This window comes from Capricornis sumatraensis, chromosome 6 (assembly GCF_032405125.1).
Source record: "Capricornis sumatraensis isolate serow.1 chromosome 6, serow.2, whole genome shotgun sequence".
NCBI lineage: Eukaryota > Metazoa > Chordata > Mammalia > Artiodactyla > Bovidae > Capricornis > Capricornis sumatraensis.
In genome coordinates this window covers 46,332,576-46,338,575 of record NC_091074.1, presented here as the reverse complement: position 1 = coordinate 46,338,575, position 6,000 = coordinate 46,332,576, and the positions used below count along the sequence as shown (strand labels likewise).

The 6,000-nt window shown below is 45.8% G+C and overlaps 1 protein-coding gene across 1 annotated transcript in view; it reads left to right on the top strand.

Moving 5' to 3' along the window:
- The first annotated feature begins 1,093 nt into the window (after nt 1–1,093).
- KDM4C (lysine demethylase 4C) overlaps nt 1,094–6,000 on the top strand; it is a 400,505-nt gene continuing 395,598 nt past the window's right edge. Inside the window, exon 1 of the mRNA XM_068973756.1 lies at nt 1,094–1,179. The gene's annotated coding sequence lies outside the window, so the exon portion shown is untranslated. The remainder of the gene's footprint in view (nt 1,180–6,000) is intronic.

The window sequence follows — 6,000 nt, the reverse complement described above, 5'->3', positions numbered from 1 at the left end:
GTGCAAAGGCTTAAGTAAGGTCTGTGTGGTTCTTCCGCACATTTTGTAAGGCAGAGGTACAGCTCAGGAGTAACAAGTTGTAGCAAGCTAGTTTAACTACTTTCTGAGGGGTCCGGAGGCGCTTGAACTTCCTGTTACAATTCAGGCCATATTGCTGTCATCCCATGTTTTTGAGTGACCTCAGGGACGGGGGAGTCTGGTGGCCTGCCGTCTATGGGGTCGCACAGGGTCGGACACGACTGAAGCGACTTAGCAGCAGCAGCAGCAGCCAGTCCTAATTCCTATTGGGGTCACCTCGGGACTCTTCAACTCAAGAGCACACCTGCGCCGGGTGGGACTTGTTCCGCGTAGGTGACTGAATTACGGGACAGTTTGACTCCTCTCGGCTAATAACAAGCTTCTTGCTTGAGTTACTTGTTAAGGGGTTGGCAGGCAGACACGTTTAGCCTACTTGGACCTCCCATGTCGGTCTAGAGGCTCAGAAGTCTCAGCCATAAAACACTGTCATTGCTGCCCAGCAGGAAGCCGAGACATCCTAGCCAGGCTCCGCTGGGCACTGAGAGACCCCACCCATGGCAACGCCACTCTGACGTCTGCGCGCCGGGGACCGCCATAGGCCCGCGTCGGAGCCCTGGGCGACGTGTGGCGCGTGGACTTCATCAGGTCCAACCCTGCGGGAACCCGGTACGCGCTCCCAGACAAGGTTTTGTGCACCTGTCTCTTCCTTCTGCTCAAGTATCTTCCCCTTCTGGGCAAAAGAGGACGTATCCCTTTCCAGAAAACACGAAGCGCGGCGGCGAGCGAGCCTAGCCTAAGAACTGTGCGAAAGATTAAGCCAAAGCAAGAAGGTGCTTGGCACCTTTAAGCTGTTTGGAAGTTCACGTGACCCACCAAGTGCCAGGCCCCAGCGGTCACGTGACGGCGCGCGCGCCCTCGCGCAGGGAGAGCCGGCTGGCCCCGTGCGCGCGCCTTCGCCGCTGCCTCCCAGCCCTAGACGGGAGGGTGAGGAGCTGCGGAGTGATCGGGCGACTGGGGCCGGGTGCGCGTGCGCAGCGAACAGCTGTCACCCAGTGCGGAACAAGTCTTCCAAATTTCCCAAATCTCCCTGGGCCGGAGGCCACCGTTTTCCTTCTCATCTTCCTCCTCGGGGTCGTGTCCTCGCCCCCGCCCGCGCGCCAGGTAACCGCTTTTCCGGAGTCCGGGGGATGGGGCCGGTGGGGGAGGGGCCCGGGCGGTCTTCCCGGCACTGTCCCGCTCCGCGCGGGGCAGCAGGGGGTGCCGGCGTCTGGCAGAGCGGAGACGCCGGGCCGGAGACGCTCGGTCCGTGGACGCCGTGGCTGTCACGCTGGCGAGAGAGTGGCCGGCCATGGTCGCAGGGCTGGGAAGCGGGAGCCAGTGACAGCCCGCTCCGGCCCTCGCGGAGGTTCGGTCCCCGGGCTCGCCGTTCTCCCGGGGACCGGAGTCGGGGTCGCGCTCGGTGGAGCAGAGGAGCGCGCGGTGGTTCGGGAATGCCGACTCCTTACCTTTCCCCTTCCAGCCCGGTCTGCGGCGGACTCCGGGGAGGCCGGGCCTGGCGCGCCCCTTGGGGCCATTTCTTCCTGGGACTATCTCTACCCGCGACGTGAGGGTGAAGGCTCCTCTCCAGACCACCCCACCGTAGGCAGCTAACCCCTCTCCTGGGTTCGTCCTTAGCCCCTGTGGCTGTCCTTTTGGTTTTTCCGGTGTGGGGCCATTTCTTCCTGCAGTGCTTCTTGCCGTGATGCGTTGTAGACAGTGGGTGCTTAATAAATATAAGTCGGTTCGGGTCGCGTGGAATGCTAGGCATGGCACGTGGCGAGGAGTGGGAATGTGAAGAAAGGAGCCAGGTAGGCTGGGGCTCCCGGCTCGAGCTTGGGGTTTTCCTCTGGGCTCAGCCAATGAAACCAGCAGGGCTCGATTCGGATGCTTTCCGGGTGAACTCGGAGCCAGTCTTCCCTTGAGCTGCAACCACGCACGTCTGCACGGTCTGGCTTTGGTTGTGGGCGATGCCTGGGAGGTTTTTTGTCTGGTTCCTTCTCACTAGAGAAGAGGGGACAAACTTTTTTTTTTAAGCAGTTGGCAAATTACCCTGCGGGATGATTTATCAACCGCTGCTTCGGAAGTATAGGTTAAGTTGCAATCGTTCCGCCCTTATCCTCGTGGAAGTTTCTTGGTAGGGTCGGTTCACCTACGTTCAGACCAAACTTTGTTCCATTTCACCCACTTGAATTTGCAGTATTTTTTTTTTTTTTAATCTCAGGAAACTCAGCTTCACTGTTTCTTTGGCAACAGTTACAAATATTCTACTTTCAAAATGTCGTGGTTGAAAATTAGTGGCTTTAAATATTGAAGATCCATTTTTACTTTTTAGCACTCAGTTCTTTCTGATTTTTAGTCAGTTTCTCCCACCTTGCTAAGTCTTCTCCCAACCCCCCAGGCTTTGTTTTGGAATGTATTTCATGGTAATTCGGGTTTTAAAGGCCCTCTTTCTTCCAATTTAAGGTGCTATGAAAAGTTTGCACATTAGAGCACCCTCACGAACTTGACAGTACAATTTAAATAGTAGAGTTGTTTCATCTTATTAACATACTATAATCTGTTGCTTTTGTAAAGTTAAAAACATACTTTAACATTGCACGTGCACAGATATTTACAACAGGTACAGTCCATTGCTGTCAGTAACATTCTGTGAGAATGCAGATTTTAAGAGACAGGGAACAGGTACTTAAAATTTCTTAGACTTAAATTTTCAATTTAAGGACGAAAATCTGGTATATTGAGTTCCCTTCTGGACATCTTAATCACCCAGGAGTAGGTTAGGTGTCCCTGGGGCACAGTCGGAATTCTTTGCTTTTCTCATTGTTTTCTAATTGCTTGTTGACTGACTTTTCTACTCTAGTAGAAAGGTATAGTCTGAGCACAGGTTTTGTGTGCGATTGAATGTATTTTCTTTGTTCTGTTTCCAGCAGTTTGCCATAGTGCCCCAGGTGCTGCAAATATCCTCTTTCTTATTAAAAGCTTTATTGAGATATAATTCACATACTGTGAAATCCACCTATTTAAAAGTGGATTTTTTTTCCCTTGGTTTTTAGTATTTGCATAGAATTGAGCAACCATTAGCACAATCCATTTTAGACCTTTTTTTTTTTTAAAATCACCTCAGAATTCGTTTCCAATTAGCAGTTATTGTCCATTTCTTCCAAATCCAGTCTCCACCCCAGCCCCTAGGCATTGACTTGTCTGCTTTGTGTCTCAATGACTTGCCTATTCTGGACTTTACATATAAATGTTAGCATATGATACTTGGTCTTTTCTGGCTAGATTTTTTTCGCTTAGCCAAATATTTTCAAAGTTCATCCATGTTATAGCATGTTTCAATACTTTATTCATTTTTATGGCTAATATTCCATTGTATGGATATGTCACATTTTGTCTGTTCATTGGTTGATGGGCATTTGGGTTGTTTCTACATTTTGTCTGTGATAATTAATGCTGTGAACATCCACGAACTGGTTTTTGTATGGATGCATTTTTAAAAAAATTTGTTATTTTACTCTTGGGTATATAGCTAGTAGTGGAATTGCTGGACTAAACATTTTCTCTTGAATGAGTGAATGAGCAGGTAGGGATAGTAGTATTGAGAGCTGCTTTCTCCAAGTCTCTGAGGGTCCTGTTTTGGCTCTTTCCTGTTCTGCCAAGGAAAGACCACTTCTTAAAGGCAGAATTCTCTGTGTGTGGCATCTCCTGAGCTTAGTGCTATGTTTTTCTTGTGTGGATGTCATTAAGATCGTCCCTTTCTGTTAGCCCAGTGTTTTTTTTTTTTTTTTCTATGTAATAGTCATAATGATTATTTCATTGATACTGATGTATTTATAGTATGTTTATTAGAGATATGATAAAATATGTATATCCCATTCTCTTTAAACTCAGTGTCTGATGCAGGGCTTTCAATCTTTTAAAGTTTGTATTTTCTCTTTTTGGTAATATGAATATTTAATGCTTCTTTCCCTGCCTTCATTTCTTTTCTTTTCTATAGACCCTTTTTTATTTCTATGTGAGTTTCTTGGGAGCTGTGACATAGTTAAAGTCACTATATTTTCTTTATCTTTACCAATCCAGAAAGTTTTATGGAGCCTAAAGGATACATTAAAAATGTTGGATTATTATCTTTTTCTCCTTGCAGCTTCACCCGCCTCTCCACTCTTCAAGATTCCCCTGTGTCCCTACCCTTAATACCCTTTGGGAGAAGATGCTGGTCCTCTAAGTCCACACTTGGAGGGCCTAATCCTTTCCCTACCTGAGTAATTGTGACAGTTACTTTGAGAAGTCTATCTACTTTGCTTCCCTTTCAGTGGCCTCACCTGTTCTTTCCCCAGGGATCAAGTCCTCTCCGCTCTAACCAGGCTTTGCCCGGCCAGTCCCCTCCCTCTCCACAGTTCTTGGCTGGCTGGGGCTCATGTTCCCTCTGCTTCCACTATGACTGTAACAGCCCGTGTTCTTTGTCTTCTTAGTTACATCTTATCCTTCAGATAGCTCAGCTCAGTTGTCCCTTTAAGTTAGTCTTTCTTCAGTCCCATACCAGTCATAGCAGTGTTCTGTAATCTCATTTATAGACTTAAACAGTTACACCATTAGTTGTGTATCACTCTTTACTTTCTGTCCCCATGTATGTTAAGAAAAAGTTGCACATGAAATACTGAAAGTGGTTACTTTTGGGCAATGGGAGTATGGTTAATTTGTCTTCTTTGTGTACATGTGCATCTTTGGATTTTTCTCCTATGTATCAATAGGACCTTTATTAATAGAAAAAACCAAATCCATGTTTTTAAGAAAATCTGTTCTCTAATAAACCATGTTCATTATTAGACTTAAGAGGAAAAAGAAAAAGCATCAATAATTGCCATTTTAACTTTTTTTTGATAACCTCGATGAGATTTTACTATAGCTTTTCAACATAGAGCTTTTATTACATTTTGATTCTTTCTATATCTAGGGACATTTAGGGATTGGTGAGGTTGCCTGGGGATGATCTTCCCTAGAAGATTGAAATTAAACTGATTCTTATGAATAGAATCTAGCATCTGTTTGAATATGAGAGCTAAGTTTGTGTTAAAATAACTAATTTCCCTTTTTTCTCCTGAGAAATGCCCTTAATTATACATTTGTATGTTCCATAGTAGTTTTCCCTTGCAGAATTGCTTATTATCTGTGCCATTTGCCTTATTTCTGCTGGATGGTTTATTTTGCCTAGGAGTGGGTGCTTGTCTTCAATAGATAACCTGTATTGTGTGCCATTCACTGTGTTAGATAATGGGCATATTGTAAACACAGTAGAAAAATGATTCCTTACTAATTCATGAAAGAGGATTATTTTGGATGTGACTCTTTAGTTACATTGTTGCTCTATGTTTTCAGATACACAGTGGCTTCAACTACGGTGGTTTTTATGAATTGCTCTTCCATAGAAACTTTAAAACTTTTTAAATCTAATTTTTGCTTTATATTGGATGAACTTGGGCAAACTCTGGGAGGTAGTGAGGGACAGGGAGGCCTGGTGTGCTTGGAGTCCATGGGGTCACAAAGAGTTGGACATGACTTATTGACTGACAACAACAATAAATAGTTGATTTACAGTGTTGTGCTAGTTTCAGGGGTACCGCGAAGTGATTCAGTTATATACATTTATTCTTTTTCAGATTATTTTCACATGTAGGTTATTACAGACTGTTGAGTAGAGTTCTCTGTGCTGTACAGTCATATTCGTATGTGCTCAATTGTGTCCAGCTCTTTGCAACTCTGTGGACTGTAGCCCACCAGGCCCCTCTGTCCATGGAATTCTCCAGTCAAGAATACTGGAGTGGGTTGCATTTCCTACTCAAGTGGAACTTCTGACTCAGGGATTGGACCCAGTCTCTTATGTCTTCTGCATTGGCAGGCAGATTGTTTACCAGCGTGCCACCCGGGAGGCCCTTAAGTCCTTGT